The sequence below is a fragment of the Lissotriton helveticus genome, chromosome 3_1 (genome assembly GCF_964261635.1).
Source record: "Lissotriton helveticus chromosome 3_1, aLisHel1.1, whole genome shotgun sequence".
NCBI classification, from domain to species: domain Eukaryota; kingdom Metazoa; phylum Chordata; class Amphibia; order Caudata; family Salamandridae; genus Lissotriton; species Lissotriton helveticus.
Genome location: NC_136061.1, coordinates 854,006,374 through 854,029,405, shown reverse-complemented (window position 1 = coordinate 854,029,405; position 23,032 = coordinate 854,006,374).

Genomic DNA, 23,032 nt, shown 5'->3' with positions numbered 1-23,032 from the left:
GACTCTTAAGGGTACATTCAAAGAAGTCCTCCACAACTGAATCGTCTTCACAAAAACAAGTGTGTTTTAAGTTTTCTTTAGCACATGGATGGTAACACCATGGGGAACTAGCTTGCAGTGTTGTGACTAAACACTAAAGAGCCAGCCTTTAGACATAAGAGGGCATATATACAAGCCCCTATCGCCGCCGAAGCATCACTTTTTTTGACACTGCGGTGGCATAGTGCCATTTCCCATATTTACAAGGTGGTTCGATGGGACTTGCGTGACTTAAAGCCACCTCGTAAATATGCCCCTTTCCGCCGCAGTCCTCTGTGACAAAGGGGCGTCCAATAGGTGTTGCTGTGGGTGTTCCACTGCAATACCCATTGCTTTTGGAAGCTGTACCAGCTTTACAAGGCTAAGGCAGCCCCAAAAACGAACGCCATGGACTTCCAGGTGCTAGAATGGCAATACGAGGATCAATTTTTCATTTCTCCTTGTTTTTTGCTCTTTCCTGCAGCACACATAGAAAGAGCAAATCACCATTATTGATTGTTTATGTGCAGGACGGTGTGCCTTCCTTTAGCGCCTTGAGACCCTCAGGGGTGAGTAGCACGCTTACAATTCCCTGATTGATTGATTCATTCCTGCACATAAACAATCGCCCCTGCAACGCAGGCACCCTTGCTACATGGCAGAAAGATGCCTGCGCTGGTGCTAGGCAGCTTTTTTCGCACCACTGGGGGAAACACAGGGCTGCACTGTAATCTTGTGAATACGGTGCATCCCTGCATTTTAAAAATGTCGGAGAGCAGCGCTGCCAAATCTAGCATAGCTTAGTGTTGCCACATTTATTTGCAAATATGCACCATGGTGTGTTGTTGTGTCTGGCTTGGGGCGTTTTTTTTTGTAAACTTTATTTATACTTTTTCAGTACAGAAAAAAAACCAGAGCAAGAAAAGCACACACATAGGCACAAGTCCGTATGATCTATTACATATTGAGTCTTCATCCCATTATCAGCAATAAACAGCAGAATTGACGCAAGAACCGTGTCATAATAGCTTATATCTCTCAGCAGGGAAGAATCGACATCAGTAAGCATCCCGTCATCAAATCACCAAATCATATTCCGAAATACATTACATATACATTGATAGGGTCAAGCAGGGGGAAGTGTCATCCCTGCAACTACTATTATATTGGGTTAAGCCAATAATAATGGTTCAGTAGTTATTACATAACCTCAACATAATACATATCGTACATGTTCACGCCAACCTCTGCCATCGGTGCCGCAAAATGTAATCATGGTCAAGGAACATCATTCTCCTTGTTCCCATCTATCTCTGCAGTGTCCGGTGACTGCATGGTCTAAGAGGTATGCCCGTAGAGGACCCCCAGATATCCCTAGGTCTGCACATCGTTGGCAATATTTCCGCATATACTGCATGTTGCTCCTGGCAATGTGTGATATCTGTAAGCCAATCTTTGAATTTCGGTGCCCTACCTCGTCCCCAGCGGCATGCTACTCTACGCTTGGCTAGCAGCAGTGCTACGTCTAGTAGCTTCCGGTGTTGTTTTGGTATCTGTCTGGTGTATCCCAGTAGCATAATAAGCGGATCCCTGTCAAATGTGTGGTTTGTCATTGCCTGAAGGGCCGTGTGTACGTGTGTCCAGTATTCCCACACTCCAGGACATTCCCATGCTAAATGCATGAATCCCGCTCCTTTCGCTTTACACCGTGCACACCTATCATCTTCCGACAAGTGAAATTGGAGTTTCATTACTGGTGTATAATAAAGTCGATGTAGAAACTTATAGTGAATTATCTTAAGTCGGCAGCTTGCTGAAATGTTAGCTGTCATGTCACACAGTAGTTCCATTGCGCCTCCGATATGTCGCATCCCATGTCCACACTCCATCGTCTACAAGCAGTGCTATCGGTCCCCTGCCTTTGCGCCCTAACGCCCCCATAAATGCATGATACTATATGTCTACCAGTTGTTGAGCACAGCATCCCATGTAGTGGGATGGCAATTTCCGGTTCGTTCGGGTAATCTGGTAGTACCCCCTTCAGCCCTTGAGTCAAGCGTAAATAGTAAAATATATTCAGAGGTGTGGGTTGGAGTTCTCGGAATAGTTGTTCTTTGCTGCAAAGTTGCCCGTCTGTGAACAGGTCCCCCCCATCTGGCAATTTTGAGTCGCCTGCATATAGCCTGGAATCCTGGCTCTTGCAGCAAAGGCATCTTAGGATGGTATTTCAGTGGCATCCGCGGAGAGTACAAGAACTTTAATTGCAATTTTTTCATTAACTGTTTCCAGGCATCGATCATGCATGACACTGTGGTGAGCTGTGTATCAATGGCCTCGACAGGGCCATGTATGAGGCCAGCCAGGGGGAGTGGTCGAGCTACCCAGTCTTCCACTGCTAGCTGTGGCATGTATGGCGTCGGTGCCATCCAATGATAAGCGTAATGCGCCTGTGCGCTCATATAATACACCTCAAAGTCTGGCACATCAAAACCGCCCTTATCATGTATGTATGTATGTATTGCGACTTATATAGCGCACGTATCACCCGAAGGCATCAAGGCGCTTGCCTTGGGAACCCGTCCTGGCTTTTTCCCTGTGAGATTTCCCTGTGAGATAACCCCTACTGGGTATCCCCAGGATGAAAGCCAGGCATCCCGCAGCGGGGTGGGCCGCTGTAGTGGAGATTAAGCAACTATTGCCCAGAGTTGCAGCGTGGGACCCCATGATTAGAATAGGCACCGAGGCGAGAATTATCGAGTCCGTGGACATTTTGGGCTCAGGACCCTGCTGCGTCGGGAATTGAACCCTGGTCCCGGGCCAGACCTCTGCATCAGGGTCTGCCGCTCTAATCAGTGAGCCACACTCCTCCTCATAAGGCTGCGTTATGAGAGTCCATTTTAGGCGTGGTTGTTTGCCACCCCAAAACAGACGCAACAATTCCGACCTCAGCGTTTAAAAAAAAGGCACCTGGGAAGTAAGGTATATTGAGGAACAGGTACAACAAACAGGGTAATATCACCATCTTAATAAGCGACGCTCTACCTGCCATAGAGAGTGGCAACGATATCCAGCGTGTTACATTGTCTACCAATTTGGTAATAGCTGTGCCATAGTTCAGCCTAAGCGTCTCTTCCCTATCCGTAGGGACTTGTATTCCCAAATATCGGAGGTCCGAGCTGCACCATTCTAAAGGGTAATGCAGCTGGAACTCTTTTACTGCCGCAGTGAGTGGGAAAAACTGCGATTTGCCCCAATTTATCTGTATACCCAATATCCTACCAAACACCAAAAATTCACGCAATAAGGGGTTAAGATTCGTTTGAGGGTCAGTTACATATAGCGTCATGTCGTCTGCATACAGTGACACCCCTATTTGTCGCTGAAAGCACTTGAACGCACTTGCCATGTGGAGTTGTCTTATGCGACAAGCCAGAGGTTCTATCGCAATAGCAAACAGAAGGGGGGAAAGTGGACACCCCTGACGGGTACCTCTCGTGATCGATATCTGTGGTGACAGGCGCCCATTAATTAGGACCCTGGCGGTGGGTTGTGTGTAAAGCAGTTGAATACACGATATAAATAGTTTGTGAAACCCCATTCTGTACAAAATGGAGAATAAATATTGCCATTCGACCGAATCGAATGCTTTAGTAGCATTCAGAAACACTGCAGCCACCGGGAATCCGGGCGCTATAGTCTGAATCAGTGAAAAAAGGGTACGCAAATTGTGATTTGTGGCTCTTACAGGAACGAATCCAGCCTGGTCAGGGAGCACTATCTTGGTCATAAGTAGCGAGAGACGCGTGGCTAGCACCGTAGCCAATATTTTGGCATCGCAGTTAATGAGGGATAGTGGACGATAGGAATCACAGTCTGTGGGATCTTTCACTGGCTTTAGAAGGGAGGTAATAACCACTTCCCGCATCGAGCCGGGTAATATTCCTATCTCTAGCGATTCCTCAAAGACTTCCTTGAGGACGGGGGACATAATGGCAATGTACTGCTTATAGAACTCAGCAGGCAGCCCATCACTTCCGGATGCCTTGCCATTTTTCAGGGACATTATTGCCTCCTTGATCTCATCCAGCTCGAGAGGAGCCCCAAGAAATGTTCTGTGCACATCGCTTAGCCAACATAATGCTATGTCGTCCAAGAACATCCCAAAACCTTCCTCTGTCTGCCCCTGTGTCGTGTATAGCGTGTCGTAATATGTCTGAAATGCTCGTAGAATCCCTTCGGTGTCCTAGTAGAACCTGCCATCCCTTGTGTTTATCTCCAATATATTAGTTCCGAAGCGGGGGTTCCTAATAATTTCTGCCAATACACGACCCGGTCTCTCCCCCTCACAGTACCTTCGGGCCACCCAGTGTTTTCCTCTGAATTTCGCCTCTCTTGCCGCCTCTTCTTCAAACTCCGATAGCTTAGCCCTGAATTCTTTATGTAACCTCCCATCACTGCTTCCAATCATCTGCGCTTCCATATCTTTCAGTTCTTGCTTTAATTTGCGTATGGAGCCTCTTATGTCGCGAAGTACCCCAAAACTTTTGGAAATGCAATAACCTCTAACCGTGACTTTAAACGCTTCCCATATTACCTCCACACCGAGCCTTTGTTGCGTGGGAAGAATACAGCTATTTCTTCGCCAAATCCGTCCTGAACACTTCATCAAACAATGCTGTGGGCTGCAACCGCCATGGGGGCCTAGCTCCATCATAACCTGGCATTCTTAATTGCACCAACACAGGACAATGATCTGAGTATGTTCTAGCCAAGTGTAAAACTTTACCTATATCTGTGCATAGTCCTCTAGACAGAAGACAGTAATCGAGACAAGCCCAAGTGTTAGTGTAGGAAATGAAATGTGTTCCCTCTCTTCGTGCAGGGTTCAAGAATCGCCAGCTATCTATTAGACTACCCTCTTCTATAATACCTTGCAGCACATCTCTAGATTTTTTTTATTGTACTGTGTACATCCATCCGCTCTATCCAATGTAGGTGTCATAGCCACATTGAAATCTCCGCCCCAGATTATGTGCATGGAGCCAATGTTGACAATTTTTCCCCACAGCACTGTGAAGAATTCCGGCATGTCTACGTTTGGCGCATAGCAATTGACAATGGTGACCGTGTCGGTGCCAAGCCTGCCCCACACTATAACATATCTACCTTCTGTGTCGCAAATATCCCCAATTAACGTAAAGGGGAGTGACTTTTTGATCAAAATGGCAGTGCCCCAGGGGTACGATGAATATGAAGAGAACACTCTAACCACTGCCCATCTATTTGCAAATGTGTGAGTCGGACATGGTGACAAGGGAGTCTCTTGCAATAGTGCTACATGAATCTGCTGACGATCTGAGTAAATGCCATTAACTCTGCATGTTTTAACTTAAGTAAATGGGAGATATATTCATTTTCACACTGGATTCAAATACATTGAATGTGAAACTTAAAATAGTACCCAAAATAAAAGGAAAAGAGATTTTAGTTACCACACTTCAAATTTTGTACTTAGTCAAATTTACATATTTATTTACAATTCTACAAGGTAGTTTTAGATATAAACGGCGCAAGTGCAGAAAGAGAAAGGGTGCTCAAGTGATTAGGGAAAGAAAGGAGAGATGTGTTGTACTGTACAATTCCAATATGTTACAACAATCAAAACAGAAATAGATAGTTTTCAACTATTCAAAAAAAACAACCGGTGCCTCCGCGGGCAACCCGGTGAGAAGGCAAAGTGAATTAGCCAAGGGTTCCCTCTGTATGTCTATCGTTTTCCCATTAAGGTCCGCTACTGCAGTTACCTGGGGAAAGGGTCGTGATGTTTGAAACATCACGACCGCGGAGGCACCGGTTGCCCGCGGAGGCACCGGTTGGACTTTCCAAATCAACCAACTTAGTGGAAATTTAACTCCAAGAATCATCTTAAAAGCTAAGTGATCACCTTCTAAATATTAGGTTATCTACCCATTGGAAGCCGGGACGATTTCCTTCCCCAGCACCAGCTTCACTGGTGTCCCTAACCAGAGTACGGGCCTGAACACGGCCAAGGCCCCCTCCCCTTCAACCCCCCAGTCCTGATGAAGACCCGCAGCCGAGGCCTTAAACAGCCCTAGAGCATCAGGGTCGAAACGTCGACGCCCTCCAATTCATGTGCCTGTACCGACATTGTCCAAAAACCCCCTTTTTCAATTGTGTGGACAGGTTTTTTTTGAATAGTTGAAAACTATCTATTTCTGTTTTGATTGTTGTAACATATTGGAATTGTACAGTACAACACGTCTCTCCTTTCTTTCCCTAATCACTTGAGCACCCTTTCTCTTTCTGCACTTGCGCCGTTTATATCTGAAACTACCTTGTAGAATTGTAAATAAATATGTAAATTTGACTAAGTACAAAATTTGAAGTGTGGTAACTAAAATCTCTTTTCCTTTTATTTTGGGTACTATTTTAAGTTTCACATTCAATGTATTTGAATCCAGTGTGAAAATGAATATATCTCCCATTTACTTAAGTTAAAACATGCAGAGTTAATGGCATTTTCAAATAGAAAATAATTTTGGACAGAGTATCTTTGTCGATCAATAGTTAAGGACCACTGTTTTTCTTTATAATCCGATGCACCCAGGTCCTTTGACTCTATGGGCAACACCCCATTGAATTAATGGACGATCTAAGTAAGCCATGACATTCCTGCCCTTCCTAGCGTTATTAAGACCCCGTATATTCCAGGAAAGTACTGTCAAGTGATACATTCTCCTGTCCTCAGCCATGTCTGATTACAGCTTCTTTAGTTGTCTCCGCTAAGGATTCTGTCTCCAACATACCAGTATAGATCTGTAACTGTCTGTGGATCCGGACCTGTGCTATGCTCCGTGCTTTATAGTAGCTGACCTCTCCCGCCCCACTCCCCTCCCACTGACATTCCCTAACTCTGTCAGGCAAGCCCACCCCGTCCACCCCAACCCTGTCCCAGCTCACAGTGCATACCCGAGGAGCGCTAAACCATCGTAAACTTTCCCCATGCCCCCCACCCCGCCCACTGGAGCAACCCAAACTTGCCAGAGAAATCTACCCACCCCACTCCCTCCTGCCTGTTAGGGGAAGAGCCAACTTCCACGGGAGCGAAGACAAATCCCCACACCTCCAAGACACAGCAGCAGGAATGCGCTAACAAGGTAGACCACACTCCTATCTGCTGTATCCTAAAAGTATGAGGGAATTTACCCAAGGAGTGTCCACCACTCTCCTCATACGTGGGGTAACAGAATAGTAGATAAGGCGTCTCCGGGAGGGGTGGTCCAGGCTAGGAAACAAAGATCAAGTTAGGAATAAACACAATCCCTATGCTTACATGAAACACCCTAAAACATTGACAAGTGTGATCACTCTTGGTTCTTACCCCAAATGTAGATCGGGCCAGCGTCAACGATGAGTCCAGGCAATCAGGGAGGGGTCCAACAGGACTCACGAAGGACTCAACACACCTCTGACGCAACGTAAATGGGAAGGGCAGGTGAGGTGAACTGGCCGGCTGACTAAAGAGGATCAGGCCAGCGGAGCAGTAACACCAAAACACCATACAAAACAAACACAAAACAGAAAAGGAGTGAGGGGCACCAACCGGCTGCACAGGGGGCGAGTACAGCGGAGCAGTACCCACTCAGGAGGTGAGACACCCGGCCCCTAGGAGGATAGGGCGGAGCGCTCACTCTCAAGAGGAAAAAACCACTTAAGTAAAGGAGCAAACCAAAGAGGTAACAGTGGTAGCAAAACCAGTATATAGCAAAGAGTGAACCGATAACGCCCGCAAAATGTGTGAGGAATAGCAGGGCGTCGCGTTCACTGAAAACGAAGCGGAAAAGAATACCGCTTTCACAACCAGACACCACACGCACACTCACAGGGCAGAAAAGCGAATAGCAGAGGGTCAGGAGAGTCTGGTATCAGGCGACTAGAAGACAGAGCCCAGCAGAGCTCTAGACGGCAGCACAACAACTCGAACAGGAACCAGGAAGTGGGAAGGGGGCGTGGTCACAGAAAGTAAGCCAAGCAATGATGGGAGGGCCCAGCTCCTCCTTATCCCCCTTAGGGAGCGTCAGGAAAGTACGGGTTTAGGCGCTAAGGGGTCAAATACAAATGCACAAACCGGAATGACGCACACTTGCCAATGTTAATTCCTAACAGTACCCCTCCTTAAAGATCTATTCACAGGACCTGGCTTTGTGGGGTGCAATCTGTGGAACTGTCGGATCAACCGCACTGCATGTATGTTTTCAGCAGGTTCCCAAGACCTTTCTTCCGGGGGATATCCCACCCAATCAATGAAGTACTGGAGTTTGCCTCGGATTCGTCTGGAATTCAATATTTTGCTGACTTCATATTCTGTTTCTCCGTCTATCTGTACTGGAGGGGGAGGGATTTCAGGGACAAGGGAAGGTATGTATTTTTTGATCAAGGAACTGTGGAACACAGGATGGATCTTCATACATGGGGGGAGCTGGAGTTTAAGTGTGACAGGAGAGAGAATTTTCTCTATTGGGTAGGGTCCTATGAAGCGGGGTTGGAACTTTTTTGACCCTTCCATTCTAAGGTTTTTTGTGGACAGCCACACCTTCTCTCCTATCACGTATACTGGTTCCGTTCTACGATGTTTATCTGCTTGTCTCTTCATTGCTTCTTTAGCCTTTTCTAGCTCTGTCTTGGCTGCTTCCCATGTGCTCTGTATGCGGGCATGTTGTTCCTCTAAAGCGGGTACTGTGTCATCAGGGGGTAACACAATGGGGAGCATTCTAGGGTGTTGGGCTTGAACAAAGTAAAAGGGAGAGACCTTGGTGGCTGCATGACTGGAATTATTATAAGCAAATTCAGCTAAAGGGAGTGCTTGAACCCAGGTAGATGGAATAGTAGTTAACAAACACCTCAGAAACTGTTCTAAAGTTTGGTTGGTTCTTTCGGTTTGCCCATCTGTTTGAGGGTGATATGCGGTAGAAAGCCTGTGATCAATTCCCAACACCTCACACATTCCTCTCCAGAACTTAGAGACAAATTGGGGACCGCGGTCGGAAATGATAACTGTGGGCAACCCATGTAGTTTCACCACAGAGTCCAAGAAAACAGCCACCAGTTCTTTAGAGGAAGGCACTTTCTTTAGAGGGATGAAATGACTCATTTTAGACAAGAGATCTACTACTACGTAAATGGTGGTATAGCCCTGACACGGTGGTAAATCAGTCATAAAGTCCATACTGATAGTATGCCAGGGTGCAGGGGGTATGGCTATATGCTTTAACAGCCCTGTAGGAGCACAATGTGAAGCCTTTTGGCGGGCGCATATGGCGCAAGCGTGTACATATTCCCAGACGTCTTGAGACAATGACTCCCACCAAAACCATCGGCGACATAACTCAAGAGTCTTCCGCCCACCTGTATGGCCGGCCAAAGGGCTACTATGACACCATACAATGATCTTTTGTCTCAAAGGTGAAGCAGGAACAAACATCTTGTTATCATGGTAATAAATCCCTTCCTTGATGGTGTGAAGAGGATTTTGTAACCATTCATCCGATGGGATGGTGGGTAGTAGGCTTTTGAGGTCTTCTAGAAGTGTGTGATCTTTCTCTCCCACCCCAAGTATCTTATTTTCTGGGATGATGGGAAGCGGTTGTTCTCTGTTGGATTGGTCAGCTAGTCCTAGCCGGGATAACGCATCTGCTTTCCCTTGTTGTGTGCCGGGCCTGTAAGTGATCACAAAATCATATTCACTAAAAAACAATAACCACCTCATTTGTCTGGGCGTGAGTGCTCTGGCGGATTTGAAAAATTGCAGATTTTTATGATCCGAATAAATGGTGACCACATGAGGAGACCCTAACAAATGATGTCGCCATTCTTGGAAGGACAATTTGATGGCCAACAGTTCACGCTCCCCTATGGTGTAGTTTCTTTCAGCAGGCAGCAAGGTCTTGGAAAAATAAGCTATGGGGTGCATTTGACCTGTATTTGTGTCTCGCTGGGATAGAATCCCTCCTACAGCATATTGTGATGCGTCAGCCTCCACATAAAAAGGTTGAGAGTTGTCTGCGTGACGGAGAATAGGAGCAGAAGTGAACTTCTCTTTTAAGGCACAAAATGCTTGTTCTGCCTCCAATGTCCATACAAACGGTACACCTTTTTTCAACAGTCTTGTGATGGGGGAAACTGTGTCAGAAAACCGATCGATAAAGCGCCGATAAAAATTGGCGAATCCTAGAAAGGATTGTATTTCTCGAACTGAAGTGGGGCTTTTCCACAGTGTCAATGCCTCTACCTTTTTAGGGTCCATCTGAAGGCCACCAGGTTTGATGGTGAAACCCAAGAAATCAACTTCAGAGGTATGAAAGGTGCTTTTGTCCAGTTTGGCATATAACTGGTTCTCCTGCAACTTCTGTAAGATTTTCCGGACATGCTCTATGTGCTCTGCTTCGTTTTGAGAGAATATAAGTATGTCATCGATATAAACTATAACGAAAACATCGATGTACTCCCTCAGAATGTCGTTAATAAAATATTGGAATGCCGCCGGGGCATTGCATAACCCGAACGGCATTACACAATATTCATAGAGACCATATTTTGTTCGAAAGGCAGTTTTCCACTCGTCGCCCGGTTTTATCCTGATCAAATGGTAGGCACCCCTGAGATCGATTTTAGTGAATATTTTCGCCCCTTTTATCTGGTCTAGAAGGACAGGTATAAGAGGAAGGGGATACTTGTTCTTTATGGTGATTTTGTTCAGGGCTCTATAATCCAGGCATGCCCTGAGCCCTCCTTCCTTCTTATCAATAAAAAACAAAGGGGAAGAAACAGGCGACGAGGAAGGACGGATGAAGCCTTTAGCAAGCATTTCCTCCAGATAATTTTTTAGATAGTCGTTTTCTGAGGGAGTCAAGGCATAAATGCGACTGCAGGGTAAGTCAGCACCGGGTATCAGGTCAATCCTGCAATCATAACTCCTGTGTGGAGGCAATTTGGTGGCTTCCTGCTCACTGAATACGTTAGAGAATTCAGCATACTGGTCAGGTAAGCATGCATCCACCCCTGCTTGTACTGCACAACATAGTGGCAAATCTGGTTCCTGGGCTTCTTGGTAGCAGTGTTTCCTACAGAAAGAAGAACCCAATGTAACCGTTCGTTTTTCCCAATCAATCGCAGGGTTGTGAATCTGCAACCAAGGGACACCCAAGATAACACCAAAATTGGGAGCATCGATCAGGTCAAATACAAGGGACTCAGAATGTCCGTTATTGAACACAATGGTCAGTGGAGATGTTTGGTAACTAATCATTCCAGAGGATAATTCTGAACCGTCTACGGCCCAGATGGCTTCAGGCTGAGGCTTAGCCACAAAGGCAAGCCCCAATTGTTTGGCTAGGTGGATGTCAAAAAAATTACCGGTAGCACCGGAATCTAAGAGAACTGACATGGTGTATGGTTTGTTCTCTAAATAAGTGAGAGTAATAGGTACAATGAAATGTTTAATCATTAGGACGGGTTTAGAGGAGATCTGTGGAGGTTTGGAGCTTAAGGAATCGATCTCTCTGTTCCTCAAGCTTTCGAGTTTTCCGAACTAGTAAGACTGCTTACTGATTGCCTTGGATTTTTTGGACGCACAGGACATTCTCGAGCAAAGTGCCCTCCCTTGCCACAGTATAGACACAGATTGAGCTTCCTTCTTTTCTCTTTTTCCTCCGAGGATAGAGGCCCGCGTATTCCCCCAATTTGCATGGGCTCAGGGGTGTCTCTGGTTATGGGTTTCTCAGTTCTGTGGAAAACCATTTTGGGCCCAACAGTGCGAGGCCTTTCTCCTTTTCGCTCATGCAATCTATTGTCTAATTTAACAACCAGGTCAATAAAGGAAGCACAATCCTCTGGTGGATCTACTATCTGGGAGAGTAGGTCTTTAAGTTCTTCACCCAACCCCCTGTAAAACAAGGAAGTTCTCTTGTCTTCAGGCCAGTGGGTTTCGGCTACTAGGCGATTAAATTGCGTTATGTACGAGAGCAAATCCTTCGACCCTTGTCGAAGGTTTAGTAACTCAGTGTCACTGGCTTGCATGTAGGCGTGCTTAGCAAAAAGGCTTCTCATTTTTTCTTTGAATAGGTCTAGATCATATAACAGGGGATCGTTGTTCCGTACCAGTGGCACCGCCCATTCTGCCGCATTCCCGACTAGATAGGATATGATAAACGCTACCTTGGCAGAATCGTCCGGAAAGGACGCGGCTTTGCACAAGAACTGGAGTTGGCACTGGTTCATGAAAACTTCGTATTTAGAGCTATCCCCTGTAAATCTTTCGGGCATGGCTAGGGGCACAGGGTTAGGGGTGTTTACCGTGACTTGCACAGGGGAGGCCTGAGGATCAGTGCTAGCTCGTGGGTCTTGTTCTGTTGGGGAAAGTGTAAATTTGGCAGGCTGGATATAACTTTTGCGGACTTTAGGGATGGTGCCTGTTCTCAATTGATGGACTTCCGTAACTAGCCTCTGATTTTCTATACCTAATCTTCCTACTTCTGTCTGTAGGGCCACAAAAGCTGCCATCAAGTCTTCCATGGAAAGGTTCTGTGGGACAGTGCCTGACGCCTCCATAGATGTGTCGGAATTCATCCTCGCTCAGGGGAAGGAAAATTCGTGGGCTTGGCTTTCTGTTAGGGGAAGAGCCAACTTCCACGGGAGCGAAGACAAATCCCCACACCTCCAAGACACAGCAGCAGGAATGCGCTAACAAGGTAGACCACACTCCTATCTGCTGTATCCTAAAAGTATGAGGGAATTTACCCAAGGAGTGTCCACCACTCTCCTCATACGTGGGGTAACAGAATAGTAGATAAGGCGTCTCCGGGAGGGGTGGTCCAGGCTAGGAAACAAAGATCAAGTTAGGAATAAACACAATCCCTATGCTTACATGAAACACCCTAAAACATTGACAAGTGTGATCACTCTTGGTTCTTACCCCAAATGTAGATCGGGCCAGCGTCAACGATGAGTCCAGGCAATCAGGGAGGGGTCCAACAGGACTCACGAAGGACTCAACACACCTCTGACGCAACGTAAATGGGAAGGGCAGGTGAGGTGAACTGGCCGGCTGACTAAAGAGGATCAGGCCAGCGGAGCAGTAACACCAAAACACCATACAAAACAAACACAAAACAGAAAAGGAGTGAGGGGCACCAACCGGCTGCACAGGGGGCGAGTACAGCGGAGCAGTACCCACTCAGGAGGTGAGACACCCGGCCCCTAGGAGGATAGGGCGGAGCGCTCACTCTCAAGAGGAAAAAACCACTTAAGTAAAGGAGCAAACCAAAGAGGTAACAGTGGTAGCAAAACCAGTATATAGCAAAGAGTGAACCGATAACGCCCGCAAAATGCGTGAGGAATAGCAGGGCGTCGCGTTCACTGAAAACGAAGCGGAAAAGAATACCGCTTTCACAACCAGACACCACACGCACACTCACAGGGCAGAAAAGCGAATAGCAGAGGGTCAGGAGAGTCTGGTATCAGGCGACTAGAAGACAGAGCCCAGCAGAGCTCTAGACGGCAGCACAACAACTCGAACAGGAACCAGGAAGTGGGAAGGGGGCGTGGTCACAGAAAGTAAGCCAAGCAATGATGGGAGGGCCCAGCTCCTCCTTATCCCCCTTAGGGAGCGTCAGGAAAGTACGGGTTTAGGCGCTAAGGGGTCAAATACAAATGCACAAACCGGAATGACGCACACTTGCCAATGTTAATTCCTAACACTGCCCTCCCTTAAAGTCTAACAGTACCCAAGAAGCATGTTCCATCGTGGGAGTATGCCCATATGGGAAGTCATATAGGGAGCGCGCAGTCACTTCTTCCTCCCCTAGCCTTGGTTCCTGTACCGCCCTTGGATTCGGCAGAGGAGGGATAGTGGTCCCTGGAATACATTACCACTGGGATGGCACATGGGTCCCAGCCATGGAGTGTCTCGTGTTCTCAGTCCATAGTCCCCCTCAGAGTTCAACAGCCTTGCGTTCCATCAGGGTATTAGGCATTCCGTCCGTGTATCTGCTCAAGCGTCTTCGTCAGCTTCTGGCGGATCATCTCTGTGTGCAGGCTCTCGGCTGTTTCCCCCTCTCTGCACTCTCCTCACAGATTTTAGATAGTCCTCCACGTGTTGCGGATTTGTGAAAAATCGCTGCTTCCCCTGGTGCGTTACTCGAAGCTTCGCTGGGTATAACAATGCATAGTCTATTTGAGCAACACGTAGTTTCTTCTTAACTTCCAAGAACTTGCGCGTCTCCTCCTGCACAAGTGGGGTGAAATCTGGGTAGATTGAGAAGGATACGCCATTGTATGTCAGATGCTGCTTGGTGCGGGCTGCCCTCAGGGCCACGTCGCGGTCGCGATAATTCAATAGGCGCGCTATAATGGGCCTCGGTGGAGTACCAGGCTTGGGCATGGGGCCCAGGGATCTATGTGCCCGTTCGACTATGAACTGTGCCAAAAAGGCCTCTGCCCGATGGATGTTTGGAGTAGTTTCTCTATATAGATCTCCATCCTGCCCGTGTCTGTGGACTCCGGGATGCCCGTAACGCGGATGTTATTGCGTCTGCTACGGGCCTCCAAATCTTCATTTTTCGCCACTATTACCAGTAGCAAATTATCCATCCGGGCCAGCTGGGTCGTGTGAGATGCAGTAGTATCATCTTTGTCTGATATGCGTTGCTCGGTTGCCTTTATACGTTCCTCGTGTTGGTCTACCTTATGCACCAGCGCGTCCATTCTGGAGGACATTCAGTCGACTTTATCCACCACCGTGGCAAACCCCTGTCGCATCTCCTGTAGTATTTGTTGCATGTCCAATCCTGCAGGGGGGGGCTGGTTTCCCCATTGTGTCACTCTCCAACTAGCACAGCAGGGATCGGTAAGTGAACGTGCACCCGTCACACCAATGGTCAACCAGGATATGTCCAGCACCTGTGGTGCTTGTAGTCCACTTCGCAATAAGCCCCCAGTACTTTAATATCCAATGTCACTCAATTGCACCCAGGTCCCGCAATGGAGACACATCAACACTCAGATCAGGCCGACATCAGAGGCGGCAGCTCATGCAATGTTGTCACGAAACGGGCCACCAATAATCGTAGGTCCTCCCTAGCCCACACAGGCTCTCGCACCAGCCCGGCACGTTCCGGTCTCAGGACAGCAACGGCAGGCCTATACTCAATTTGGTTAATATTTTCGCTCTCTTCGCATTATGTACTCAGGAATCGCCGCAGCACCGTTCAGGGCCTCATGCCACCCGCATCCAGCACCTCTCCTCCCGGTAGCACAGTATCAGGAGGGGGAGGAAATCGCGCCCCTAGTCTGTCCACCTCTCCTTACCGACAGGCCCAGCACACCATATGGTCACCCCCTCCGCCTCGTCATGTATTGCAATGTCCAGCGCCTAGGAGGGAAGGCCTGGGGAGCCCCACAGCGCTGCCCGATAACTCCTTCGCCCCGGGGAGCTGCCGAAAACAGCAGCGCAGATTAATGCAGATGGCGGTATATTGCGTGAGCCTGCGTCGATTATCGCCACCGCCACCGCCGCCAGTCACCAAGCGCCTCAGTTCTGCACTTTGCTGTATGCAGCCACCTAAGGAATCCTCTCCGGACCCCTGGCGCTCCGTAAGTTTTTTTGCAGGCTCTGCGCTTACTGCCCTCGCCGTCACCTCGCGCTTCAGGCAGCCGTGTCTCCGCGCCCGCCAGATAGCCCGTTGTTGGTAAAGGCTCTGCACCAGCGTCCGGAGTACCCACAGCGCGCTGCAGTCCGCCGATAGGAGGCCGCTTCCACCTCCAGGGCTTTAATAGCGGTATGTCTATTCCTCCGGGCAGACACCAGCAAGACGGGCAATCGGGAGCCCGTCGGTTCAGCCCTGCAAGCACACCAGATCAGGTCCGTGCCCTTCGTTCCCAGCCATTCTCCCTTGTGCTGTGTCTTGTGGAGGGTGGGCGGGGGGGTAGGGGGTGCCTCACTCGCCCCGGTGCACGAGGGTCGGGCGTCTCAGTGTCTGTGGTGCAGGCCGTTAGGTCAGGCCTACCTCCTCGTGGCGATCCCCGGGCTAACCCAGCGCTGGCAGCCGCACCTCCTCGCTCCAGTAGCTCCAGTGCCAGCCCCGGGGGATCCTGTCGTGACCGCTCACGAAGGCTGAAATGGTTGCAGCATTACCAAATTTAGACCGAGTCTGGGGGGACCCACAAGCTACTGGAAAATGTATTTTGGGACCGTCTACCTCCCAGTTGGACAGGATAAAGGCAGGATAACTGTTCCAGGGAACAGGAGCCTCACCGCAAGGCGGCCATTCTGTTTACGCGCCCTCTAGCGCCCTGGCTTGTGACTTAAATACAAATCCTGCTAGCCTAAGTCCAATTGCTCAAGTTTACCCAGGAAGACAGCCCACAAATTGTTGTCTTCCCAAGTGTTCGACGTTTTAAAATAAGAGAGTGGCGGAAGGTGCTCAGACCCCTAGAGACTGCCCGATACGGCACTCGGGGACGAATTGGCCCGAAAAGCGGACGGAAAAGCCAGCGGCATGCTAAGTCGGAGCCGGACCCAAGATGGCGGCACCCAATATGGCCTAGATCGGCGTTGTGCACCGGAGCGCCCGGGATCCGGTGGGGGTACAGAACGGACCACGAGACAGTGCCGCAGCCCGAAGGATCTGAGTGAGGGCCCCCCAGAGACTTAAGGACCGCACGGCAGGGAGGCGCGAGGCAGGTACGCTACTGGCCGCGCGGCAGGGACGTGAGACGTGAGCACCGTCCATCCAGCTCACTGCATAGGAGAGGGCCGCCTGCCGGCTCGGAGACACGGAGCGGGGAGGAGCACAGGCAGAAGGCAGCCTGTAAATGGGCATCTAAGGAAGACGTTGGCGGTTGGCGGTCCACAGTGGGACAGAGTGACGGGAGGAAGGCGGCGATCCTTGGAGCTGCTCCCCCACCTCCCCCCCACCACAAAGTGCCACCAAGGTACATAGGGGGACAGGACACAGGGGGACGCCTGAACGCACCGGCGGAGGCTGCGCAGAGAGGTCCGCAGTCTCAAAAACTGGTCGCCCGCTTCTCTGGGGAGTGAGGGGAAGGATTGGGAGGTTGGAGTTTGGGCCATCTCTTCGGAAAAGATCGCAGGAGTCGCACCGCCGCATGTGCATGAGGTAGGCCCATGAGGAATGGAACGGTGCAATGCGCATGGACTGAGAGTAGCCGGCCTGCAACAACCTCGGCCTGAGGGAGAGCGGCGCCTACGGTGATACGGGCTCGGAGGCAAGGGGCAGCCGGGGCATCATCCTTTCCATCATTGATTGGTAGAGCCCTGCAGACGGGACGGATGCAGCGTATTATATGCTCAGGACGCAGACAGAAGACTGGGCCTGTGGAGGGCTCCCACTCTGGGGGCAGCGCTAACCGCCCGGGGATACGCAGAAAGGAAGAGAGGGGCGATCTGTTGGACAGTGTAACGAGATCCAGTGGGGGCGACGCGGTGGAGGGCCAAAGACGGGATCGGACCGTCAAGAAGAATATAGACCCTACACTCTCTCCCCACAGGCTGCGGGACCGTACAGGAATGGGGAAGAAGGACACGGCCGCTAAGGCCCAGAAGCAAGGCACCATTGACAAATTTGCGACTGCGCGGACCTCCAACGCTAGGGAAAGAGTCGGAGCGAGCTCAGACATGGCCCTCCTGATGGGGGCGATCCAGGCGTCCAGGGAAGACATTCAAGCTTCGCAGGCAGCCCTGGAGGTGAAAATTGGTGACGTGGGAGTAGAGGTTAATTTACTGCGGCAGGACTTCCGGAACCTCACGGAAAAAGTTACCACGGCCGAAACAAGGATCGGTGAAGCAGAAGACGTTATTCATGCCCTGCAGAAGGATGTCAAAGACCTAATAGCTTCACATAAGCAGCTCCAATGGAAGGTCGATGACGCGAAAAATAGGGCAAGACGCAATAACCTCCGCTTTGTGGGATTTAGGGAAGGAATCGAAGGATCTAATGTGGCGGAGTTTCTGCGCACATGGCTGATTGAAACCTTGTCCCAAGCGTCATTCTCCAACTGCTTTATCATTGAAAGAGCGCACAGAGCACTCATGGCCAAACCATTGGCGGGAGGTAGGCCGCGACCGATAATAGCGAGATTCCTCAACTTCGCCGACAGGGATGCGATATTACGAGAAGCCAGGAAGAAGGGAGAAATACGAATCGAGAACTCTCAGATAATGATCTTTCCGGACTACAGTCAGGAGGTGCAGAGGATGAGATGATCCTTCGATGCGGTGAAAGCCAAGCTTAGAGACTTGAAGATACAGTATATGCTCCTCTTCCCGGCCAAACTAAAAGTAATATACAAGGACAAGATGCACTTCTTCACTCACCCGGAGGACGCGTGGCAGTGGCTGGAGGAACGTCCACATACGCGAAGGAGAGAGGAGGATGGGAGGAACACGGAGTCGGAAGGCCCGCTGAATGGTAACTAAAGGGAGATGGTGAAACCACAACACAGACGTAGAATGAGGGGGATGAGGACATCACAAACGACACCTTACCCATCGCAGCATGGGACCCCCAGGGGGACCCAGGACTCTGCCACTTCACGCCAGAACGCCCAGGCTGGCTCTAGATTCCGGGCCCTGGAGCCCGAGAGGCACGTGGACGAAGAGGACGTCACAGGGAAAAGCTACGTCAGGGAGTGAGGAGGAGTAAGAACAATCACTCCATCCGTTGGTGGCCTCAATCAATGAACTGGAAAAGGATCAAGATACGAACAGCACCCCGGGGCAGGGCGAAGGCATAGACCATATCGCCTGAGCGAGATGGCGACTGGGTGGATGAGATACCGGCTGGACTGATTGGAGACACGCAAGTGGCTTACACGCCTCCTAAATGTTATTTTTCTATTTTAGAACTTGGTTATTTTTGTACCTAATCGCTTTTGTTATAAGAACTGTCAAATAGAACTTTGGATACGGTGGGATATTATCCTTACTGACAGCATTTTGCTCTTCAAGTTGGGGTAGGCTAGGGGAGGGGAAGAGATAAGGGAGGGCGACAGACCTTTTCCTGCCGATAAGTCCTGCCACAGGAGGGGGTAGATGGTGGGACCGAAGGGGGAGGAAGGTAGGGTGGGGGGAGCGAGGGACAGTTGGGGATGTTTACGATGTTTTAGGGGGGGTATAACAATGTTTGCAATCATGGCATGTCAAGCACACACAAGCGCAACACGGCATATCCCACCCCGGACCGCAGGGGCCCAGCAGTTCTCATTGCAAGATTACGCCTATGGGTAGCCCAGAACGAGAGCCCGTACACAGAGGGGGATTTAAGGTCCTGACATGGAATGTTAATGGGCTAGGATGTAAGATTAAGAGGGGCCTGGTCAATAATTATGTGAAGAGGTCAGGGGCCGATGTGGTGCTCCTCCAGGAGACACACCTGCAGGGCACAAAATATGCATTCCTGGCGAGAGGACAATATAGAGTACTAGCACACGCAGGGTTTACTACAGGCTCACGAGGAGTGGCAATCTTGATTAAAAAGAAAACACCTATGAGAGTAGCGCAGACCTGGACGGATCCACAGGGCACATATGTCGGGGTACGCTGCAGATGGGGAAGGCGGGAGTACACTTTCGTTTCGGCATACGCACCACCTAAACTGCAGACAGACACCTTGAAGGGAGTTTCAGACATCATCATTAATACTTCTGACACGACACAAATACTCGGGGGAGACTTTAACGACATCATGAACCTTGAGATAGACAGGACTGGTGACCGCGACAGGTCGCAGATGGTGACACCGTTGGCCAAAACCGTGAATGCGCTCGGTCTCCTTGATGTCTGGCGATGGCTTCACCCAGAGGCCAAGGCTTTCTCATTTTTCTCAGGAGCACACAAAGTGTACTCCCGCCTGGACTATGTCTTTATGGCACGGCAGGCATTGCAGGTATCGGACTCAGCGGAGTACTGTGCCTGAGGGGTGTCAGACCACTCGCCATTGCTCCTGACGGTAGGAGGGAGACCGAGGGAGGGGCCTAAGGTACTTAGATTGTCGGCATGGGACCTACAAAACCCAGACATCCTAAAAGGACTACGGGCAGACGTGAAGGTATACTTGGCAGAAGACGAAGGCTCGGTGGACTCTACGGTAGTCCTCTGGGAGGCTCTTAAAGTGGTACTGAGGGATAGGGCACAGTGTAGGCTGGCGGAAGATAGAAAAAAAGTCTTGAATGAGATACAGGGACTGGAAGCGAGCATACTGAAGGTGGGAAAAGAACACCTAAGTACAAGGGATCCAAGGAACCTTAGACACTTGGTAGACCTACAGACTCAATATAGACACTTAGGGGCAGATTTATGTCGGACTTGCGCCACGTTTACGCCGCCGTTGCGTCACGCAACGGCGCGGAAACGTGGCGCATCCCTACGACCTATTTACAACGTGACGCATCTAGGCAGATGCGTCACGTTGTAAAGCCCTGCGCCACATGAAACCTGCGTCAGGTTTCATGTGGGCGTTCTGTCGCAGGGTGGGTGTTCCCTCATAGGAAAGCCCCGTAAAACTGACGCAGTGAAATCTACAAGATTTCACTGAGTCAGTTTTACGACGCTGCTGGGTCAAATCCTTACGCCTGCTTGAAGCAGGCGTAAGGAGTGACGCACCATGTTATGTATGGGTGGCCTCTGTACATTGCAGGAGTTGCGTCGCACTTGCGACGCTACTCCAGCAATGCGCCGCCCGTACACCACAAGATGCGTCACGCATCTGCCCTTCCTTGCACCATGGTGCGCCGCATTGTAAATGCGGCGCATCTGTGGTGCCGCAAGGAGGGAACTGCGTGACGCATCAGTTCTGGCGCATCCCTGCTGATTTGCAGAGATGCGCCAGAACTCATAAATCTGCCCCTAAGTGACAGGGGAAGCAAGATCGCAGGCACTGGCGACCCTACATAGGGTGTACGATGTAGGAGATAAATCTGGCAGGTTGCTGGCGTGGCTAAGCAGAAGAGAGAGAGATGATAGATGGGTGGAGAAGGTGCGAGATGGTCAAGGTGGATGGGCGCAAATGGATAGCACGATAGCGGATGCATTTGCCGAGAGCTATAGCACCTTTTACCAAGCACGTGACCTAGGGTCGAGAGAGGAGGCACTGCAATATATGGCGCCTATTGATATCCCGACTCTAGAAGAGGCGGATCGTGAAGACCTAGAGGGAGACATAACCGAGGAGGAAGTGAGAATCGCAATAACTAAGCTTCGTGCTAGGAAGGTGCCTGGCCCGAATGGGTTCCCCCGCGGAGCTCTTCAAGAAAATGGCGGATCTCCTGATGCGCCACTTGCTGGGCCTCTTTCGGGACGCTGAGAAGGAGGGACAATTCCCGCTAGACCTTAGAAAGGCCACAATTGTCTCAATCCACAAGCCGGGGAAGCCCGCTGAGGACTGTTCGTCCTACCGCCCGATCTCCCTCTTGAATGTGGAGGTGAAACTGTTTGCCACGATCCTGGCTCTCCGCCTTCGGCGGGTTATACCGGGACTGGTCCATCCTGACCAGACGGGGTTTATCCTGGAAAGGGAAACCAGGTATAACTTGAGGAGGACACATAATTGGCTTTGAGAGGTAGAAAACAGGAAGGAACCTCATTGGTTCCTGTCGCTAGACGCCGAGAAGGCATTTGATGCGGTCCACTGGCCTTTTATGGAGGGGGTACTGGAACGTATGGGTTTCGGTCCTAAATATCGACGCAAAATTAAACTGCTATGCACACTCCCAAGTGCTAGGGTTAGAATCAATGCAACACTGTTGAAGGCCTTCCCAATAGAAAGGGGTACGAGGCAGGGATGCCCCCTCTCCACCCTGTTGTTCGCCCTCACTATTGAAGTGATGGCGTGCGCGGTCAGGCAGAACGTGGGAATTACGGGATTCCAGATTGGGGCCGAGGGAGCTCAGGAGGAAAAGCTGTCCTTATATGCGGACAATATCCTGATGTATATCACACGGCCGGGGACCACGATCCCAGCATTGTTCACGGAGGTGGACCACTATGGCGCCAGGTCTGGCTACCAGATCAACTGGCATAAGTCGACTCTTTACGATCCTAGGGATAGAGACAGCGGGCCCACCCTGCCTGAAAGACTGCAGACAACTGGAGAGGGATTCATGTACTTAGGGATATTTATTACAACGAACGGAGACCTCTCCTATGACCGTAACCTTGCTCGGGTTCAATGTAATTTCAAGACAGATGCTAGTAGGTGGCAGACGCTCCCCCTGACGATTCTTGGTAGGGCAGCCATGTTTAAAATGATTTCGCTACCGAGATTTCTATACACCTTTCATAATGAATATTTCCCCATAAAGAATACAATATTTAGAGACATACATGCAGACTTGCGGACATACCCTGGTTGGGTAAGCATCCGAGGATGGCACTGGCGACCCTGCAGAGACACCAATACGATGGGGGTATTTCACTGCCAGACCTGGAGGCCTACTACTGGGCGGAACACCTGGCCCCCCATAAACGAGTGGATACACGCACCGGCCACACACTCCACTTACGCACTGGAGAGACACACTATGGGCACCCACACTTGTCTCTATTACATTTACGGAGGGAAAGGGCAGGCTAGGCTGCTGCCGGCTACTAAAATCACACTGGGGTCATGGAAAAGGGCGACGAAAGCCATTCAGTGGGACCATAAACCAACTAAACAGACGCCTCTGTGGGACTACGCATGGCTAAAAGAAATCAGCAAGCTACAAGGGTTTCAGGGTTGGGACGCCATAGGCATCTCTACTTTAGGTGACGTGGTCAAAAAGGGGGCTCTGCAATCCTTCCCGTCACTACAAGCAGAATTTGGGCTCCATCGGGACCATTTTTTTAAGTACATGCAACTGAGACATGCGTGGAGAGCGGAGGGGGCACAGATGGAAGCACTCCCTGAATACGCTCCCTTGGAGGGTCGCCTGTTACAGG